Source organism: Gymnogyps californianus, chromosome 9 (assembly GCF_018139145.2).
Source record: "Gymnogyps californianus isolate 813 chromosome 9, ASM1813914v2, whole genome shotgun sequence".
Taxonomy (NCBI): Eukaryota; Metazoa; Chordata; class Aves; order Accipitriformes; family Cathartidae; genus Gymnogyps; species Gymnogyps californianus.
In genome coordinates this window covers 24,670,569-24,692,221 of record NC_059479.1, presented here as the reverse complement: position 1 = coordinate 24,692,221, position 21,653 = coordinate 24,670,569, and the positions used below count along the sequence as shown (strand labels likewise).

The following is a 21,653-nucleotide window of genomic DNA, read 5'->3' as shown; positions in this document are numbered from 1 at the left end:
ACGCAGCAGGATTAGGGCTGCCTTCAGATGCTTGAAGCATCTGTGTGAGCCGTGTGACTTTGGGAGCTGGGGAGCCGATGTGCTGGTTTGGGGGCATAGATCGATGTCCTTGTCTTTGCTGCGTGGAGCAAAAGGAGTCTTAGATGTGAAGAGCAGAGATATTTCTGACCATCTCTCTCTCTAAGGCGCAGATTAGGTGTCTCTTCTGCCCCTGCCTGTTGCTTTCTTTTTATTTGGTTGGTTTGGGGAGTGTAATTTGCTTTGATGGGAACCTGCCCAAAAAGCATTCTTGGGAGGGATATCTAGCACCATCACCTGCGTGCTGCTCCACACAGCTCTGACCGGTGGGCACCCGTGCCTGCTCCCATCAGCCTTGTGCAAGCAGCGCTTCGCTAAGTGTGCTCCGGAGACAGAGCCCGGGCTCCCACGGGGAGAGACCCGAGCAGCTGAGGGCAGGACGTGCTCCTGCCCGGCGGCCGGAGGTGCGGGTGGCCAGGGAGCAGGCTGGGATGCTCCTACCATGAAATGCCTTTCCCCCCCCCCGTGAAAGCTGTTAGATGAATCAGCTGCGTCCTGCCATCTCCTCCGAGCGCGGCCCTTTCGGAGCCCCGTCCGAGCGCAGCTGGCGGAGCGGGAGGAAGGAGCCGCGTGCGGAGCAGCTTTGGCAGGCTCCGCTCGTGGGAGGGAGGCTCCGAAGCCTCACCCGTGCTGCGATCTGAAAAGTGTCCGGCCCGGCTTCCCGCTCGTCCTCCACGTGCCAATACCCCTCCCTTCGGGGATGGAAAATGCGTGGCTCGGAGGAAGCACGCCGCTTCTGACGCAGCTGGCTTGCGTCCTTGGCCAGCTGGCCGTGGGACAAGGAGGGAGGTTTTGCGGTGTCCTCCGGCTGAGCACCCGGCGCTGCGACTTTCAAGGCACATCTGGTTGCGAGGGGCCGGGATTTGGGCATCTTAGTTTTCAAAATCGGCATGATACGCAGCCGAATCCTTGTGAGCCTGCTGAACCCCTTTCCGCTCTTACGGGCATCTCTGATTTATGGGGTAAGCTCAGAAAATAATGTGCAAAAAGGCGTGTGTCGTGCGGGATGTGCCAAAGCAATAAATCCAGGTTCCTTCCTTGTTTCGCTAAAGGGCTTTGGGGAACCAAACATCCGGCGTCCAAGAGAAAACGTGCATGGGTTGTTTTTCAGCGTGTGCTGTTTGGCTTTATTTATTTATTTTTATGATGACGATGATTGGAAAATAAAGGTCACGAGGCAAAAGAGCCCGATGGATACGCCCTCTGCAGCTCCACGTCCTGGCAATCGTCTGACATTTGTGGTGGAGTGATCCGTAAAAATCCAGCCTATAATGTAAAACATCAAAAAAAAAAAAAAAAAAAGCCCCCTCTTTGGCCTCCCGAGGAAGGAATTATGTCCTGCCTGAAGCTCTCCCAGCACTATGAAGAAGGAGACGTTTCCAAGAGCAGTTGTTCAGGGGTAATGGAGTCTGCAGCGTGGCGTCTAACAAAATTGAACGCTCTTTCTAAAGTGTATTTGTAAAGGTTTATCTCAAAATAACTTACCCTGAGTACTTCCATACTGCTTAAAATGGTATTCTTCCCAGATAACCGGTGTGGGGAACCATTTTTTATTCGCACTGGGTGGAGGTTTGTGGGTTTATTGAGCACAAAAGTTTAAAGCTGGATATTCTCTGACGGTATCTGTAGGTGTAAAACTGGGCAAGGGTCTCGGGGAAGCCGTGAGCCCTGTAGCAGTGTCCGGGGAACGCTGAAGTTTTATGAGACTCATCACTAGGTTAAAGCCATGAGAGTTTAAGTCCGAATTTCTTTTCAGCCACGCCTAGCTTCTGACAGCAATGCCTTTCTTACCAGACGCTCCTGACACTTGGATCCTCGGCAGGAAGCCAAGCAGGCTGGAAAATTGAAAGACGCTTAGAGACGATGTCATGGAGAAAGGAGCTTGGACCGAGGGGTACCTGTTTTAGGAACGCTGTTTGCAACATGAGCGTACTGACTTTGTTTTGAATGTGCAAGGTGAGGACAAATGCAGAAGGTTATTTGTGTGTCTGAGGGGTAGAGATGGGAGGTAGGAAAGGCGTGATGGCTTTCATTGCGTTCTCCTCCCAGGTGCTCTCAGGCACTGACACGGAGACCGTGGTGGCTGTTGTCCTCCAGAGGCAGGGCCGGTGAAGGAGATACCGCTGTGATTGCTGGTAGTTGCTGGGCCATGGGCTGAGACCTGCACCCGCTCTGTTTCCAGAGAAGTGATTTCTCTTTCCCGACTCCTTCAGCGCTGCTGGCTTGGCCGCTAGAACTTGCACCTTGGGCCGTGGCCTCTTCCCATCCTTCACTGATGCTGCCGGCACGTCTGTCAGTGCGATCAAGACCTGCTGCAAAAGTTGCAAGAAATCTCTTTCCAGAGAGCTGTCTCTGTCAGCTCCGGAGGCCATTAGACCATCCCAGCGCCATCCATCCCTTTCCATATGAAGCTCACAGCTCTCGGCTGAAGCTCCATCATGGGAAAAATCATAAATGCTGCTTGTCCGATTTGCCGAGCGTGTGACGTGGGTTGGCAGAGGGCTTGCAAAGAGGCAGTGCTGGGTTTGCAGGCGTGCGTTGGTGCTGCCTGGGCGAGGGGGAATCTCTTCTGGCCCGTGCCTGTCCATCTCTGCAGTCCACCTGAAAAGCAGCCATGCAAAGCTGTCAGCAAGAGCCATTCAAGCAGCTTAAATTGATTCTCACAAAGCAGCGGCTGGCTCAGCTTTTTACTCTTGCTGCACTTTGATCTGACAAGCATTCACGGAGAAAATTAGCTGTAAGGTCTCTGCTTCTGTGAAACCCAGGCTGTTTGGAGCGTGAAGCATAAGCTGTGAGGACCTGCTCTCCCCAGGCCTGCTGTGAAGAGGGGTGCTGCACCCACCACCTCCCGGTGTGGCTTCTGGCGTGCTTGGCCTGGTCTACTTCTCGTCTGGGACTTTGATTCCTCCCTTAGCGAGCAGATCTTCTGCTGGGAGCAGGGATGGGTGCTGGGGGTCCTGCCCGAGCAAGGACTGGGGGACTGGGCTCCTGGAGATGACCATCTTCTGGGACTGCAGCCTGGAGAAGTTCTTTATTCCCCTAAGCCTCCTGTTGCCTTGAAGAGCCTTTTGAGTTGGAGGAAGAACTTAACCTTTGCTAAGACTGATTGAATTAATTTCTTAAGATCGTAGGCGCGGATGCTGTCCTAGTCCCTCATCCCTGGCCGTGAGCCCGCTCTTGTGGTCGCAAGGTCCTTCTTATGCTTGCTGGATGGGCTGTCCTCTGCCAGCTGTACTTTGGGCTGCAGCCCCCCCAGAACAGCTTAGGGTCATTCACCCTAATTAGCTTAGGTCATCCTTGCTTGCCTGTGGCAAGGTCTTAATTGCTCTGCCTCAGTTTCCATCTTTAAAACAGTACTATGTGAGATTGGTATCTGAAAGACAGAAGATGGCTGCGCAGAGCTCCCACTGCAGGGCGACGCCATCTCCTGAGCTCAGAGCTCAGCTGGTGAAGGGAAGAGCTATTGATTTTTCTTTACCTTGTTTTCCAATGGAGTTGTCAGTTTTCCGGCTAAACGTTATGTGCCGTTAACGATTTGCTGTCTCAACTTTTGTTTTAAAGTCTTGCTGTTCACCTTTCTAGAGGTAAAGCATGTAAGAGTCGGCACCCAGGAGGCGTGCCGGAGAGCAAGATACTTTCCACCTCTTTGGGTTATTTGTTGTCAGCTCAAAAAAAAAAAAAAAAAAGAGCAATATTACGCAGGAAGGCAAAGAGGGGCTTCGTTTGCTTATTTGGTGTGGAGACCTTTGGGGTTGCTTTCTGTCTCATCTCTGGAGAGCACCAGCTGTACTGCAGGTACTCCATGTGCACCAAAGCACGTGTATGGATGTGTCCCCACCCTTGGCGATGCTCCATCCGCTCTTTCTGGGTTGAGAAAAGTTCAGTTAATTCATCATTCACTAAATAAAGGGAGAGTCTTGCCTTTCTTCTCTTGATGCATCTTTTACTCCATCTCCTGTGTCGCAAGTCCAAGCTATAAATCGAGGCTGAATCAGACCTGTCTGGAAACAGTGAGTGGGCAGTTTGGGTCGGATGGGGCAGGTACGCAGCCGCACCTCGAGCAGCGCGGCCGAATCTGGCTGCAGCTTGGTCTGGGAGAGTCTCTGCTGTTCGCTCTTGGGCTGCTCCTACCAGCCCTTAGCATCGCTTCTGGAGAGCAAGCAGGGAGGAGCTCAGAGAAACCCAGCACTTGCCTGGCAGGCGTTCCAAGTGCCTCTTTGGTCCTTCTGTGGATTTTTGCACACCTGAAGAATCGATGACTTTTCCTCCGCTGTCTCTAGAGGAGCTGATGCTCCTGCCAGGAGGAGGAGAGGAGAGCGCAGTGTCCCCTCCCGTGTGGGTGAGGATGCTGCCAGCATTGGCTTGAACTCTGCCGGGATTCACCCTCCTGCACGGCCGGGCTTTTTCCCCAGTCCCTGCGTTCGTGCTGTGGCTCGGGAAGCATCAATCTGCTGACAAAAGCCAAGGGGTCACAACGTCTGCTGTCCTCAACCACCCCCTCTGTGTTTGGAGGCTCTGGAAGCTGCGGGACGCAGGCAAGCCAGGAAGCCCGGGGACTCGGCCGCCTCTCCAGGGGCCACGGAGCAGCACGTCTGCTTCCTCTGACCCGAGATGCCCGCGTCCGCTTCAAGGCAAGGCTGGGCTCTGTCTGCTCCTGCTACCGGAGCGTGTGCTTATCTGCAGCGGCTGCTCCTGCATGGGCTTCACACTGGTGCGATGCTTGGCAAGTCGCCGCTTTGATGCGGTCCCGGTGACAAATTACTCCTCGGATGCTCGCAGGCTTCCCGTGCCGTCTGAATGTCAGCTCTTTGCAGTGCATCAGAAGCAAAGAAGATTCGCATCCGTTACGATTACCTTTGCAATGCCGCTAGGTATGAGGGGGCTGGTGCTATTCTTTCAGTGCTGGTGCTCTGGAAGGGTGGTGGGGTTTTGTTTTTTTTTTTGCTTTAATCTTAAAAGTCATAAGAAGAAAGGGTGAATTTTTGACAGCAGAGCCCGGCTACAGGTGATGTGTGCAAGGCTGAAGGGACCGCCTGCACAGAAGTTTTCTGAACGCCAGCCCCAGGCGTGAGCTGCGATGTGCCAGCTTGTCCACCAAAGGGCTTGGAGCTTTTCCCATAGGAAATATCCTCATCCTTCCCATCGGGGCATGCACGCGGGCGTTGCCGGGGACCCATGTGGAAGCGGTGCTAATGCAAACGAGCGCCGGTTGCTTGGGACCAGAGCGGCGCTTGGAGAGGAATCCCGTTGTCTGTCTGTTGGGCTGATGCTTCCGTTGGGGACGAAGGGCTGGTTATTTATTTCTTGGTCTTCACCTCTTGTTTTGGCTTTTCTTAGACACATCTCCCAGGCTGTGCACAGAGGGTCTGCTCCCCTCGGCAGGGAGCCCAGCCCCGTGGGGCAGCTTTTCCCCCCCAGCACGCACCTGCATGGCTCTGCCGGGCTGCACTGGCTGTTTTGCGGGTGGTGAGCGCTCCCAGGACCCGCAATTTGGGCGTCCTGGTTCCTCTTTCACCGTCTCATCACTGGCTCCCCGAGACCTAACTCAGTTGTAGCGTAGCTGTTACCTCCTAGGAGAAGAGAAATTATTTTCATGAGCTCGTTTGTTTGTGTGTTCTCCCCGATGAAATGTGAGACGAGACAAACGCATCAAGTTTTCCTCGCTGCTAGCTCGTAGTGCTGTAATTGCTCGTGCACTCAAAGGGGAGTAAATCGGGGTCTTGATTTTTCATTGCTTCCTAGACGCCATCATCCTCAGCAGCAGTGATGGCGTTGGCGTTGCGGGGAGCACCCGCGCCTTTGGTTGCATCTTCCTGCAGCTACGGGTTGGCACGGCGGTGCCACCTTCATGCCTTTCGCTCCGCGAGCTGGCACGGCAGGGACACGGCACGGGCGCCGGCCAGTTGCTGTCCCCGTGCCGCTGCTCCGACAGCGGTCGGGCGGGAATGCGGTCCCTGTGGCACTGAGGTAACTGCGTCCGATTGACACTCCCAGCCAGAAACGGTCGCAGGGGATGCACAGGGGTTGCACGGCCACTTGGAAAAAAAATTCCTGTTAAAGTTCAGGGTTGGGAGGAAGGTGAAGGAGGGTGGCACAGCCCTGGGGCAGGTCCGCAGGGAGGGTGAGGGCTCCATCCTCGGCAGGGACCCCCTTCGCACCCGTGCTGCTGCAGTGCCCCTGCGTTGGGCAGCCTGTGCGTCCGGCCGCGGCAGGATTTGCTCAAACCCTTCCGCATCATCCCTTGCTTAAAAAGTAGCCTTTCCGTTTAATCTAATGCTGCTTGATTCTTAAAGCTGTGATTTTTAATTTGACAGTGTTCCTTGTCAGTCCCAGCAGGAAATATGTTTGGGACCAGTTGGGAAACAGAGGGGGGAAAAAAATTACCAGAAGGTTTTTTCAGTTCTTTGATCCATCTTTTTTATTTATTTATTTTTTTTAACAGAAAGCACAGTGAGAGAATGAGTAGTCTCCTGCAATCTGTTTGCTGCTCTCTGGGTATTAGAGGATGACACCAGCTGGGCTGGTAAAAAAATCTTAAAAAAGAATAATCCCAAACCCACATTAGCAATTAAACACGTCACTCACTGAACTCTGGAGTTTAATCAATTTTCCCACTCTTTCTTTCCTTTTTTTTGTTTCTCTCTCATTTTGTTTCTGAATTCTGGTCTGAGGCCGTGCTAGCCGGGGGTTGTGCATCAGACAGATGCCGAGTTGTTTTGTATTCCACTCAGGCTTAATTAACGCAATACATAAGCGCATTGGTGCCGCTGTGGCCGCCGGAGCATGCTGTAACGGGAGGGCCAAAAGGAAGGGAGGCGGCCAAAACCAGCAGATCGAGCCCCCTGTTTGGGAAGTAGATGGGTGAGGCTCTTGCAGCGCTTGCCGCCGGGTTGCAGAGCTGGTGGGCGTCATCCCCCGGCTCCGCTCCCGCCGTGCTCGGCCGGGATGGAGGGGAACGATGTGCCGCCGAGCACAGCTCCGGAGGGACTCGCGCTCCTGGTGCTGAGCCGCCGGCCGGGACGGGCCCTGCTGTGGGTGCCTCTGCGCTGCTCGCTGCCCTGCGCTGGGGGGGTTCCCTGGTTCCCCGCAGCTCCCAGGGCTGCAGACCCTCGCTCCGGGCGCGAGCATCTCCGGTGATGTGCCCGTATCCTTCAGCTGCGGCCAGCCTCCCTTAAAATGTATCTGCCTGTGGGTGACTTTTCCAGCATCTCTTTCTGAACTGTCAGGAAACCTCCCAGCCTTGAAGCCTTTACCCCGAGAGCTGCAGGGGTGGTAAATCCCTGAGCGCCACGCTGGGCTGTTATCGGGGTGCCTGCTCCCTTGCGAGCTGGACCAGGTGGCCATGGAGGGATGATGACAACCCGTGACAGCCCTGGTAATTTGAGGGCATGTGGCATCACCTCTCCCCATGCCTTGATAGGTGAAACCCTCCCCTTGCCCCGCTGACCTGATGTGCTGCAGCTCAGCGTCTCTTCGGAGCCGCCGCTTGCAAAGAGGACGAAGCGGGGCGGGAGCAGGAAAATGGTGCTGTGCCAGAAAGTAACCGGCCAAGTGTTTTGGGAGGCTGCGAGAGCTCGGCTTGGTGCATGGCGGCTGCTGCCGTCCTTGGAAAGCCTTGCAGAGGGCAGGGAAGGATGAGCAGCCCCGTTTCGCACTGAAGCCCGAGTGTGTTTCTGTGCGTGCATCCCATGCCAAAGGTCCTCATCCCCTCTCCCAGGGCTACAGAAGCGAAAGCGCAGAGCGTTTCGTTGCTTCTTTTAATATTAAGTGCGTGCTTTGCTCTCTCGTGTGGCTCCCCGGCGTGACGGTGGGGAATGAGGCTGTTCTCGGTCTCTCCTCCTTGTTCCTGGTGTGGGGTGGCTTTTCCTGAAGCTGCCGCCTGCGCTGTCCCAGATGTAAATGAAAATCCCCCGCGCTGCTGTTGCGAGCCAGGTGCTGCTGGAGAGAGCGTCAGAGAGCCAGCGTGGAGTGCTTTGTACGCCCCCCAAAAATGGGCTCCGAGGAAATTGGGGCGGCTTCGTCTTCCGCGTGGAGGGAAGAGTGGATGAAAAGGCAAAGCAGCGCGTCTGCGGGGCGGCTCTCGCCGCCGGCCAGGTCGCTGTTTGTGCTGCCTGGGAGGTGGTTTCAGGGTGGATTTTCATTGGGGTTATTGCCAGGCGCCTGGCTCTGCCTCTCCTTCACCGCGGCACATGCCAGACTGCCCCGGAGCCGCTTTGGGTGCATTGCTGGTTGAGTCATAGCCAAAAGCCAGAAGGTGCACGTGCGTTGCTGTGTGGGTTATTTTGGGCCCAGGCTCTCCCTCTGGGCTTTTTTTGGGCTTCAGAGAGGAGCATCCTTAAGCAGAAGGTATCCCTTGACAGATGGAAATAAAAATGGTTATTTCTGCTCACGGAGGTGCTGGGTCTGCTCTCCCTTGGGTCGTGACTTCTGGGGTGATGGCAAGCATTGGCTTGATGACACCACTCTGATGGAGCACAAGGTGGATGATGCCTTTGGGTCAAAACTCTGAGCACGGGGTTTCGATATGCTGAATTTGTACCACTTGCTAAGAGAGACGTCAGTGAGAGCATCTCTGTGCATCCCAGGAGGGATTTGCTGGAGGGGACACGTGCTGGGGGATTGGTGGGCTCCTCACATGGGAACTCAGACCTTGCCCCTGAAAGTCAATGTGGGCCAGTCTTTCCAGTAAGCCATTGAAATGTGCCATTTCGGCATGTTGAAGCCTGCCCACGCTGCCTTCCTCTCATCTCCCTGCTGCTTTGCAGCCCTTATTTCCATGCTTTATCCTTTGCTGCAGGGTTTGAATGAGTCCTGGAGCTTCTTCAGCCTGCTGGTAATGGGCAGCCCCCAGTGAGGTGTTGCGCTCAAGCGCATCATTGAAATAAATTGTCTCATAAATTATCAATGAAACCAGCTCCTCTGCTCTAGCGTTGCTCGGTGGTGTCCTGGCAAAGGAAGCCGTGCGGTTTTAATACAGCAGCGTGGACAAAGCCCCTTTTATATTGGACCAGGGCCTTAGGAAAGGAAGATGGAAAGCTGATGTGGGAACTACCCCCTTTCCCACCCATCTCCCCCCCCCATCCCCTTTGGAAGGGGCTTGGCAGCATGAAGATAGGAGCGAGCTTTTTCCAGCCTTGCCTGACCCCGGCTCGGATGGCATGGGCCGGGCTGGGGTTTTTTCCCCCCCTTTCATCAAAACTCAGGTTTGAGCAGAGCGGGAAGGTGCTCTGCTGCAGAGCTGCTTCACCATGGCGTGGCCAGGGCTTGGCCAGCCTCAGCAGCAGGGCAACATGGGGTTTTCACGTGAATATGGAGTTATCTTTTGAAACATAGCAAAATATCCCACCCAAAGCAGTGCAGTTATGATCCAGGCCTAGAACCACCTGCATTTTTATCTTTTTTATTTTCCTTTTTTACCACCGGGCGTTGCCAGGAAGCTTTTTGGAGCAGCATGTGCTCTTGCTGGGAGGAGCTGAACATCTCTCTTGGGTGGAGAACACGTCCCGTGGAGAATTGCTGCTTGGACACACGACAGTTTCTGGGCATTTATGAATGAATCGCGTGTCCTTAGCCAGGGGTCACTTGCATTTGCAACGGACCCTTTAAAAACAACTTGGGGGTCCTTTCCCTATCTGAGTTTGCCTCGATAACGAGGTGATGCAGAGTCTTCCCTTCGTGTATAATTAAGGACTGAAGGTGTTTGCTGGGAGCGGCGGGGATGGGGGGGACGCAGGGTGCAGTCTGGGGCTGGGGAAGCGTTACAGTGCGGGGGGGGGTGGCCGTGAAAGCTGTAACTATTTTAATTGCATATTGCCAAGGAGGAGAAGGAAAGACGTATCGGGATATAGCTGTTTCTCTTCCCTAGGGATACTGTGGCTCTTTGGCTTTCTTTTCTGCGTAGAAAAACACGGCTTCTTCAGTGTTGAAGCGAGCAGCGAGCAGATCGAACCTGCTGCTCAGCAGCAGCATGCGGGCATGATTTGGCAGCGGGTTAGAAATGGGGGAGGGAGGGCTATGGCCTGAGCTTTTGCTGTGGTGACAGACCGAGCTCTTCCTCCACGAGCTTTCCTGTGGGATGCAAGGCTTGGACTTGTTTTGAAGCTTTACTTATTGAAGTGCAAGAAACCTTTCCCTTATTTCCTTTCTGCTCGTGGCTGGAGCAGAGGGTAGGGCGAGCGTGCAGCAGCGTGCCATGACCCCTCTCAGAACAGTGTCTCTGTAACAGATGGACCATGCGGGATATTTGGAGGGAAGGGGATGTTATTCCCGGTGCAAAACTTGTCCTTCCCCTCCCCCCCCCAAATGGGACAGGGGAGGCATGAATCGAAATCTTCCGAGGCCGGCGTGTGCCCGCGCAGCCCGTCTCGCCGAGCTCCGGCAAGGGACTTTGCCTGGCAGCGTCCAGCCGCTGCAAGCAGTTCTTGCAGGCTCCCCGGGAGTTTGCTGGTGAGGAAAGTGAAGCAAAGAGAATTAAAAATTAGTTTGCACCAGGATCTGGGCATGATTTGGTGCTTGAATCTGTTTGTGCTGTGCCGGAGCCTGCGGGAATGTCCTGTGGGACTGCTGGCTGTTCTTGGAGAGCAGAGTGGGGAAGGCAGAAGCTAAAGCCAGGCACTGCCCCGACCCGTGTGTGCTTCCATTAAATCCTTATTGGGCCAAAAACCTCACCCTGCAACCTGTGCATTTTTTATATATATATATTTTTTTTTTTTTAAATGGGGTGATCTTTTTAAAGCGCGATGCCTGGTGCTTGGAAAGCTTCTGACGGAGCTGCAAGGAGAAGCCAGTGCTGGCTGTGCCACCGGGGCTGCTCGGCGCGCTGCCGGGGCTCGAGGTTAACACAGCAAAGCTGCGGCTGCGTGTGGGCTTCTGGGTTTATGGAGCTGGTGGGAAATTCACTGAAGACGGGTGCTGCCGTCCCCCCGGGTATGGCTTATTGCAGAGAAGAGGCGATGGGGAGGCAGGCAGCGGCTCCTGGATGCCTGCAGGAGGGAAGAGCTCTTCCACAGCTCTACCTGGGCTCTGTGCATGGAGCCAAAACCCAGATAAACTGAGAGGGAAAGCCCCAAGGTTTCCCTCTTGCTGGGCAATGGGGTCACAGTGGCATCCCCGGCAGGTCTTTTTAAATTCCCCGTCCTGCTGGGAATGGCCTCCTGTGGCAAGCACCGGCACCGGCTTGCTGGCCATGGGGCTCGGCCGTGGCAGGGTGCAGCAGCCGCCGGGCGGGACGGTCTGCAGGAACGGTAACTCAGCTCGGCACAGCTCCTGGTTTGGGAAAGACTTTGCTGGTTTTCGCATGGTTTAAGGGCGGTTCCTTCTGAGCATCGCTGTGGTAGTGGCATATCCACTGCTGGGGTTGTGTGGAGAGGCTGTTAAGTCTAAAATCACTGTAATTAGTGTCTATAGATCTTCTAGATTATTTTGGGGGTGATGTGACAACGGCAGATGGGTTTGTACACTTCAGGGTCTTTCCCTAACGATGGGCGTTTGGTGGCGGTCCTGCCAGAGAGGTCAGCCTCCGCTCCGAGCTTCATTCACTGCTGGGCTGAGGCACAAGGAAAGCGGGGAAAAGTAGGGAGAATAGAGAGTAATAAAAGTGACAGCTTTTTAAATAATTTAAATCCGAGTCATGCCCAACCAGGGAGTTTATCTTTCAACTTATCCACAGCTGAGCTTTGTTCAACCTTGGATAATTCTTCCTGGGTAAGTGAAAAGATCCCTTACACCTATAATAATATCTGTTGGTGAGAGTTATTTAGTGCTCAATATCTGCTTTTTAAACTGTTGTAAAACACTGCAGTTGAAAAATAGAAATAAAATGCTAATGGGGCTGGTTTCAAAGCCTGTGACAAGGCCTCTTACAGAAGATGTATGCTCGCAGACATGCTTGCCAACACATATATTTGCAGTGTCAGAGGGAACAAAAAGTTCCCGTTAGCAAAGATTAGCTTTTAAAGAAAGATGAGGGGACTGGGGAAAAAAATAAAGGAAAGAAAAGAAAGCTAGATAAAAGTTTTCTGAGTAACCCTCTTTGTGGAGGGCTCTGCCAGGAAGATCAGTGTGGTTGTTTTATTTTTGTGCCTTGACACTGCTAAATTTTGAAAGAGTCTTTTGACCCATTGGTGAATGTGCAGGAAAGAAGCTGCTGGAGAGGGAGGGGGCTGGGGGAGCGGGCAGGGGCCGTGTTTACCGTGCCAGCGTTTCTTTATAATAACGCATGGATCTGCTACAGAAAATGTCTTGGGTGCCTCGGCTGACGACAGACGAGCTCCTGTGCTCCTGTTACCGTGGCAAAGGGTGCGGAGAGGCGAGGCTGCGATTTTGCTGGATGTGGGAACTCTCCTTATTCCTTCCATGTGCAGAGTCCTCCCAAGTCATTGCTCTGCTGCTGACCTTCCTCCGGGAGCTGCTGCAGGAGCTTTCGGGCTTGCCTGACCCCCCTCTCCGTGCCCGGTGTGGTTTGGGAGCAAGCCCGAGACCTGAGGAGCAGGGATGCTCTGTGGCAGCTCCCTGCATCGCTCCCTGTGCCGTTAATGCCTAGCTGCTTCCGACCAAAGCCAGGTAAAGCTCCAGCCTTCCCGGTCCCCAGTGGGACTGCAGCTGGGGCAAATGGTGCCACCGGTGCAAGTGCTTACCCAGTTATCTGGGAGGGTTTTGGAAAGCCCACCCCCCGGGGAGGAGAGGGGACGCGAGAGCCTCAGCTTTCATGTCAAAGCATCACAGGGCTGGTTTGCGTGTTATTCTGAGACTTTGGAGAGAAGCTCAAAAGCTGACTCGAATCCACTCCAAAGGCTTGCAAAAAGCGCTAGGTGGCAAATAAAGGGTACCCACGAGGTATTTATTTATTTTCTGAAAGTCTTGGGATTTTCCAGCTGGTCTCGTGACTCACTTGGCCTCTGACTCACCAAGACTGAACGCCTGGGCTTGGCAGCCTGCGACTTTCTGCTGCTGTCCCGGAGCTGCCGGGGCAGGGAGCTGCCCGCGGGGATGCCGCACGCCCCTCCGAAAGCTTTCATCTCACTGCCGCACCCAAGTGATGCTCGCTCCAGCTCGGTGCTGTAGCAGCTTCCTGGCCCCTGGGGTGTCTGAGCTTTAGCTCTCACAGGGTGAAAAGCCGGCTGCCCGAGGCTCGAAGCACTACTCGGTCCGCGCTGGAAAACCTTGTGCGTGAGGAGAAGGTTTGAGTGTGTGAGGAGGGGGTAATACTGGCGCTGCGCCCTCCGGCAGCCTGCCCCAAGGGTAAGTGGGTGGCCCTGGGGCCCCTGCCCGCGATGCTCCCGGCTCCCCTTTACCGGCTGTGCCAGAAAGCAGATCTGTTTCCTCTCTGCTTCAAAGTATCTGTGAGAAATAATCAGCTCGACTTTGGGATGTAAATTGCAAAGGGAAACGATAAGCTTTCCAACCCCAGCATTGCTTCAGCGCTAGCAGCCAAGCAGAAGGCAGCTGCCTGTGAGGGGGCTTTGGTATAACGCCCGCCCCAGCCTTTTGTGGCTGGCTCTTGGGCTTGCAAGTAAATGCTTTTCTGGTGGCAGCTCTCTGTGGCTTGCTAGAGTGCTCAGAAGACCATTTTAGAAAAAATTACTTTGACACAGTAAGCCTGGACTGAAGGGAAACCTTCAGGAGTGAGTGCTGGAGGGCGGCGTGCCTGTCTCGGAGATAAAGCAAGGCAAAGTTTGCAGCGAGGGGTAATGCCGTTATTGGATCAGGGATATAGGTGAGAGGAATAGCAGAGCTGTTGGCCACGCAAGCCTTATCTGGAGGTCTTTCCCATCAATTAAAATGCACGAAGGCTGCTCCCTGGGGGGACTCTCCCTCCGAGCTGGGCAGAGCCCCATCACCGGGGGCAGCTGGAAGCCGCGACCACCACTCAAAAACACGATGGGAGACGCCGGCAGCCTGGATCTGCGGTACCGCGGGGCAGGGCCTGCAGCTGGGCCCTTGCCTTGGCACCAGAAACTAAAAGCAAAAAATAACGAGCCCTTTTTTCTGCTCGCGGGGGCCGGCTGGACTTCCCTTCCCAGCGCGCTGCCTGCTGATGCTGCGCGCACTCCTGATTCCCCGTCGCTCGCCAGCCCCCTGTTCGGCAGTGCCGGCTTTCCGCGGGGCTGCTCGCAGCAACTGCCACGCTGCTGGTAAACACCCGAATACAAACACAGCAGGGAGACCAGTGCACACTCTCCCTCCACCCCCTCCGCGCTTGCTGAGCTGTGATTTGAATGCCGCCAAGTGCAGCTACGTGTCAGTTCAGCAAAACCAAAGGAAGGTGCTGTTGCTTTCTTTCCCTTTGTATTAGTTTCCACCGAGGCCTGTTTTTCATTTAAATGATAGGAGCCAGCCCGCGTTGGAAAAACATTGTTCTCCAAGCCACTGACTCGGGCAATAAAAATAGTATATTGTGGAGCTGCTGTGTCCTGCAGAACAAGCACGATTTACTTATTTGTTGTGCCCCTTGCAGCAGAGGAGCGTTGCAGCTGGCTCAGCAGCCGGCGTGCACCGGGCAGGAGGGTGCTGCAGTGGTTGGGACCGGGATGAGAGGGTCCTGCCGTGCCTTTGCTTGGGTCGGACACCCTTGTGCGGGTTTCTGCTGCCTGCCAGCTGGAAGCTGGCCCCGGGCAGATTTGGGGTGTGACCTGTTGCATGCCCTTGGGGCTCCCTGGGTGTTGCGGGGGGAAGTTGTGCCTGAAACGCTGCTGCTCATTGCAGTTGGTGAGGGGTTTTCAGCATGGAGCAGAGCAGGTCTGCAGCGGCTATCCAGGCTCAGCTGTGCTTTTTGGTGGGCATATTGCTCGTAGTGCCCAGAAACGGAGTTGCAAGGCATCACGAAACCTAGCTGTGACACCCAAAACAGCACAGTTGGGAATAATGTGGTGGGTGATGGGGGGTCTCTCCCCCCAGGCAGGGTGTCTGCTGGATCATGCTCCGCTCCCCACATCTCTCGGCATCTATATTATTCTTAAGTCTGCAGCCATGGGAATCCCGGGGCTGTAAGAGAAGCTCATCTTGCTTTTTAAATACACAGTTTTGTGACCTTTAAAGACTCAAAAGACAGGAAGCAGGTAAGAACACTGGGATTCTGTAAACCTTACGGTTCGGGGGATGGCTGGCTGATGGTTATCAAGCATATGGGCTGGCGGTAGGAGGGAGGTGAGTAAAAGAGTGCGATGCTTAATCCCATTTCAGTGCAGAGTGCTGCTGCGTTGTACAGCAGAGGCTGCGAAGGGCTGGCCCTCGCTTAGGTGAGGCACAGTGGATGGCTTGGTGCGGGGGGATGAATGCTGCTGGCGGGTTTACATCAGCCGCTTATTCTTTCAGAGCCGCCTCAGCCACACGAGAAGTTCCGCAGGTTTTTCCATTCTGAACTCGCCGAGATTTTGTGCTTCCCAAAGCCGGTGCTGCACGTAGCAGCGAGATGCTTTCCGTAGGGCTTTTGTTATGCAGGTTAAGATCTATTCGTTGCATTAATGTGTTATGTCAGCCCAGCTGCAGGTCCGAGCCCAGGGATTTGGTTTGTGTTTATTCCGGATGCTCACCTGCTACTCCGTTAATACTTCTGTGTTGCACAGCTTTAGCAGCTTTATTTGAAGCCTCTGCATTGTAGCACTGTAGCTCTGTTACAGCCGTACATCATACAGGAGGCATTTGCCTCTGTACAAAGGCATTTGCCTTTTCAGCGTGCATCCAGTCTGCAGCAGCGTATGCTGCTGGGCGAGTCGCTAACGCTGCTTCTTTCTTTTATTAGATGGTGTTTGCAGTAACTTCGCCAAATCACCACTCTTCAGGGTGAAATTTTCCAGTGTAAAAGGCTGAAATTGGGTGTGCGCTTTTTGGTTTCTGGGGTTTGGGTTTTGGGTTTTTTTTTTGTTTCTGTGTTTTTGCAAAATGATTTGGTTGTATCAGAGAACAGGGCTAGAGGAAGCCAGAGGTTATCACAGGCAGTTATGACTACAGGTAAAATAAATCCGGATGCCTCTTCTATAGACAAGCCCCCTGCTTTGCAAAGACCAGTTTCACTTGGTCCTGTGTCTTGTGAGCCTTCTGCTGTTGTCCTGCTCTATCCCTGGGCTTCTGCGAGGTCTGAAGTGACGTGTGCTTGGAGATTGCTGTGGTCCCAGCAGCCAAAACCTCCCCAGGTCCATTTCTTTGGGCCCTCTGCTCCCTCGCGGTGCCTGGTGCTGCGCAGGCTGTCCATGCCCCAGCGTGCTGGGCAATGCAGGTGGGTGCCTGCACCCTGCCGTGCTGGCCCTCGCCGTCCTGCCTGCTGTCTGCTGCCTGGTTTGAGCCGAGGCAGGCAGGAGCTGAGCTGGAAAGGAGGAGAAGGGAGAGCTGAGAGTGACTGGGGCGAGGGTGAGGACAGTGGTGGCACTGGGATGGCAAAGCCTGGGCTGCTGGATTTGAGAGATGAGGACTCTGGGGCAGCTCGCCAAAAATCCCTGGGGGATGCACCAAAGCCTCGCAGCAGCTCATCGCCTTGGTACATTTGGGTTTTTTCCAGACGAACAGCTAACCCTGCCCTCCAAACCTCAACTTTGACTGAGAGCACGGATCCTTTGAGTTTTCTAGGGAAATAACTGAAATTTTAGGGCTTTCCTTCCTAGTGCGGAGGAGGAAAGAGAATTTTTCCTTTTCTCATCATCAGAAACGGATGGTTTTCTCCTTGAGGAGGGAACAAGGACTGACAGGAGCTTTATACTTCACTGGGTGAAGTTTTAGCCAAGCTTAAAGCAGCTGAAACAGGTTTTGGCATGAGCGGTTACCCTTGTGCTTGGCTCGAAGGCTCCAGCGGTCCCTCCCCTCCGCGTTTTCCAGATGTTGTAACTTTTTGAAAAGTCTGTCTTTGGCTGGTTTTGGGCCTTTCTCCTCAAGGTGGCCTTCACAAAGGCTTTAGCAGAGTCCGTTCAGCAGCGTGGAACGGGGTGGGGAGCTCCCGGGGTGCTCGGCGTTGCCCGGGCGTGCTGGCTGGCCTGGGGTCTTGATTCTGGAGGGATCAGCAGGGCTCCAGGGGCTGGCTGAAGGCAGGGCTGGGCACACGGTGGCTGTATGCGGACTGCCCAAACGCGCTGTCCTCGGGCGCTTTGGGGCATCTGCCAGCGCCGCGCTGTGTCCCCGGCCCTCGAGCAGCGGGCAGCGCGGGCTGGGGAGGGCAGCTTGCAGCAGGCAGGGCTGTTTTCTCCAGGAAGGAAAACCTGTTCAGACGTTTTCCCTCGTGCCCGTTGCTGTAAGACGTTGGAGCTTGTGTAATCTGCGGGGCTGGTGCCTGAGATCTGCCAGATAAGCCAAAAAATAAAAGGCGCTCCGCGGCCCGGGCTGGCCGCTTGCGTTTGGCCGGGGCAGCCCCGGGAAGCGTGCAGGGACGCGCAGGAGGATGCTGCAGGCTCGGCCCGGCTGCGCCAGCACAGGGCTCGACCCATTGGAGTCATCCCTGCAGTGCCCTGGCTGTGCTGGAGGAAGCGCGCAGGCTTTGCTCGCCCCAGATGCGCTGCTGGTGAGCTTGCTTGCCCGGGATTTCTGCAGCAGCCGCGGTGCTGCCTGGTCTGACGGGAATCTTGGATGCACAAGCTTTGTAAGTGCAGTGTCCCCTACGCAGCTCTGACGAAGTCCGCTGTAGCATCCCATATGTTGCAGGGGAAAAGGGGGTCCCCAAGCAGCGCTAAGGCTCTGGCCACAGAAGAAACTCCAAAAGTGCTGTCTGTCCCGTTGCTTAGTGATGTTTCTGGTGACTTTTTGGTGGGTTTAGGCATTTTGCTTGCTTTTCCAGCAGCAAAACAGCAGCAAAGGGAAAAAGCAGGCAGAAGGAATGGGACTCTCTGGTGCTGGCATCTGCACAAGGAGTTAAAGTCTTCTCGCAGCGTAACCCTGCTGAAGTCAGTGCGTTTACCCTGAGGCTGAGTTTGTACTGGTGTTCGTCTATCTCAACATCTCCAACTCTGTTTTTAACAGTCTCACCGTGGCTTAACATAAGCAACAAATCAGCCAAAATAAGCCCCATCCCGGGCAGTTGGTTGGCGCGTTGTATCTGCTTCCAAGAGAAACCTGAGGGTTTGCGTCCTTCTTCACGCTTTGGCAGCGCTCGCAATGTGCCCTGCCAGCAGCAGCTTGGCTGGGCTGGCTGACGTGGATGGGAGCGGGGGAGCAAGCCCAGCGCCGGCGCTCAGCTTTCCCATGGCCCTGGCTTCTGCCCCCGCAGCCAGGTGCTGGGATGGGGGGAGCCCGGAGCACCCTCAAAGCTCGCGCAGCTGAACGGCTCCTTCTCCCCACGGCGTGGCTTGGAGCGAGGCAGGGAGAAAATGCAGGGCAAGTTCCCCATGGAACGTGGAATAGCCGGACTAAACGTGGAGGTCTTGAACGTGCCCCCGGAGGCTTTCATGTGCTGGTGCCAGAAAGGTGGAAAAGTTTGTTCAGTGCAGGCAAGTCCCGCACGAAGCAGGAATTTGGGAGGAAGTTATTTAGACAGCAGCCTCCATGGGCTTTACATTTGTGCCCCTTCTGCCCAGCTCCTCCTAGTTTTTCCGTCCAAATTTGCTCTTCCACAAAGAGAAGTGAGGAGGAGAGACCTTATGCTGCGATGGTCGCCCTCCAGCCCATCCTTTGCTGGTAGCAGCACTGCACTCCCTGCTAGCCCTTCCACTTAACGAAGCAGCCTAACGGCAGGAGACAACTGCAGATGAGAGGTTCAGTCTCGCAAAGCGCACGTTGTGCTTAATTGTTCCCATTTGTCACCGTCCTACCTTTGCACAGACCTTTGCGCAGCACTGGGATGCGGGTTTCTAAATCAGCCTCAGGGTCTCTTTTTGCTCCCGTGAACAGGGACGTAGCAAATGCCCCGATGCAAAAACATTTTTCTTGCAACGGCTTACAACGCCTCTCTTCATTTGTCTTCAGGTTATTAGAAGGGAGAAGTAGCTGGGTTTATTTCCTTCAGACAAGCCAGTCAGTAGAGTGATGTAAATCTAAAGCAAACAAGACTACAAGGGCTGAAGAGGGACGGCAGCTCCAAGAACGTCCTGGCTGTCCTCGGGGTGTTCAGGCGTGTTCTTGATTGGGGGGGACCTTGCATCGCTCAGCGCTGGGCTTTGCCCTCCTGCTGCCGTTGCCTGCTCCGCTCCGGCTCCCTCCATCAGAGCCCGTCGGAGCCCAGGGCTGGGTGCTGTCGGGTGCAGGGCTGGGGCAGCTGCCCTGGCCGGGGCTCCCCACCCCACCGAGTGCCACAGGGCACGGAGGGGACAGGACGGCTGCTCGGCCGGTGGCCTGTCCACGAGCAATCCCGGCTCCCAGGGGAATGGACGTGCTCCCTGCCTTGCCGACCGAATGCCACCTCTGTGCCGTGCAGGGTGGGCAGCCCGGGCCCCCTCCCTTGGCGTGCGCTGGAGGGGTGCCAAGGGGGAGCTGCTGCCGTCCTGGGCGGGAGGGAGCCTCGCCGAGGGATAAATCAAGCCCTCGAGAATGTTTTGCTGCTGTCTGTTACTCGGCCCCGGTGCCCGAGTGCTGACAAACAGTGGCAAGGTTTGGGGATGCCTTTCAAAGCCTGATACTGATGTTTTGTGACAATTAATCTTGCTATTTATATCAGTATAATTAGCTACGTTATTAATATTATCAAGGCGCCACAGTGCTAATTATATGTCTGCTTAACATGTGCTATCAGTGCTGTTTAAAATCCAATGTAATTCTGCTTGACATTATCCCTACCATTAGTGTTGTTTGTTGTGTGCTGCGGAAGATAATTTGATGCTTCTAATCGCTGCGATACCCATGAGGCAAACTGTCCCCACTCGCCCAAGCTTTTGAGAATGATGCCACCAAGTGGTGCAACTTTCCTAGGGACGTTTCCCTGTGAAATCTTCCCCATTTTTGGGGTCCCCTGTCCGTCAGGCTCTCCCTCGGAAGGAAGGGAACCCTTGGAAAACCCTGCCCCCAAAAATAAAGTAAGTAGATCTTTGCTCTGGGGTCTGTAGGAGCTTCTCTGGTCTTTTGTCTCCCCTTCTGCCCCTGCCAAGAGCTTAAATGTCTCAAATTTGAGGAGAAATGTAGCTCAAGTGTAGGGAACCTGACTTTACGGAAACTTTTCCATCTTTTATCCTACAGCGCTGTCTCCCAGCAGTGCAGGGGTTTTCCTTCTCTCCCACCAAACAGCTGGCTCAGGAGCTGGCGGTTGGGTTTGGTGGCCAGGCTGCGTAAAGCAGAGGCCGTCCTCCCAGCGCTGGCTGTGTCCTTAGGGGGACAGGCAAGGCAAAGGCGGGCGCTTGAGGCCGGCGAGGGTTTGCTCCCGGCATGCCTTCCGCCTTCCTTATCACCACCGGCCGTTTTTGAAGATCCTCTCCCATTGCTAAAAATAGGGTTTTGCAAATGTAAATGCGGAGCGAGGTGCCTGTACATCTATTTTGGGACTAAAATAATAGTCTGAATATCAGGGTGGGTTTCTAGCCTTTCCCCCCTGCGGCTCCTCCGGTGCTGGCATGCCATGGGAGTGATGCCTGGCTGCAGTGGGCACAGGCGCTTGAAGTCCCTACGGTGCTCCTTGCAAGACCCTACGAACTTTCTAATCCTTTCCCTTGCCCTGTGCACATCTCCTGTGGCTTTACCTCTTGGGAAGCCACATGCCAGGAGGGCCCCTGGGGAAACCTTGGGTTTTCTCTCATCTGGATGATGAGGACCTGAGAGCCAGGTCCCACAAGCATCTCTGTCCACCGTCCGGGGCCAGCCCATCCACACTTGCCCACCCGTCCGACTCCCAGAGAAGGTTTTAAACTGAGATAAATCCTTCAGTGTAGGGGCAGGTAAAGAGATGCATTTGATTTCTGACTTTCTCAGGCCTGCTGTTCATGCCTCAGCCCGCTCTCCTCCCACCGCTGCAAACTCCTGTTACTTCTGCTGCAGAGATGGGAAGGAAAAAAAAAAAAAAAGGCTCTTGAGCGTGCGCAGGATTTGGAGCAATGGGGAATTAAAAAACAGCTGCTGGAGCGTTTGATCATTTTGTTTGATCCTCAGAGCTGGGAGCTGAGTTTTTCAGGGCACGCTGGGAGAGGGAAGGCACCAAATAGTAGGCTCTGGATTTCATTATCGTTCATTTGCAGCCGTCTCGGTGCCCCCTCTCCAGCATGAGACCCTGAAAGAGGGAGCGGGTGTGAGGGTGGAAGGGTATGAGAAAGGGGGGCAGGAGCAGCTTGGGGCTGGAGAAGTAAATATTTAAACAGCTTTGGCGATGTCTCTCCTGCCCTGTCAGCATCTGTGACCTGTCGCGAGCGGGTGCTGGGAGGGTGCTCCCTTGGGCAGGTTGTTCTGGTGCTTCTGACTGCTGAGCTCGGAGATGCTGAGCCCCAGTCCCCCTCGGTGGGATGCGCCCCAGAGGTGGGATGGGTGTTGCAGCCCTGGAGATGGGTGTTGCAGCCCTGGAGATGGGTGTTGCAGCCCCAGCGCGGGCAGCTCCTGCCCCACCGTAGCTGTATGACAGCCCTTCTCTAGCTACAGTGTCTGGGATGGGGCTTTGCTGGGGGCAGTGGTTCTCAGGGACTTGGTGTGGGTCAGATCCACCCTCCAGACCCCCACCTGCAGGGAGCTGTGTGCGTGGCCCTGCAGCC

The 21,653-nt window shown here is 54.8% G+C and overlaps 1 protein-coding gene across 1 annotated transcript in view; it reads left to right on the top strand.

Moving 5' to 3' along the window:
* Window positions 1-21,653, top strand: part of MID2 (midline 2) — a 113,704-nt gene that overhangs the window by 41,447 nt on the left and 50,604 nt on the right. The gene's annotated exons all lie outside the window — the stretch shown is intronic.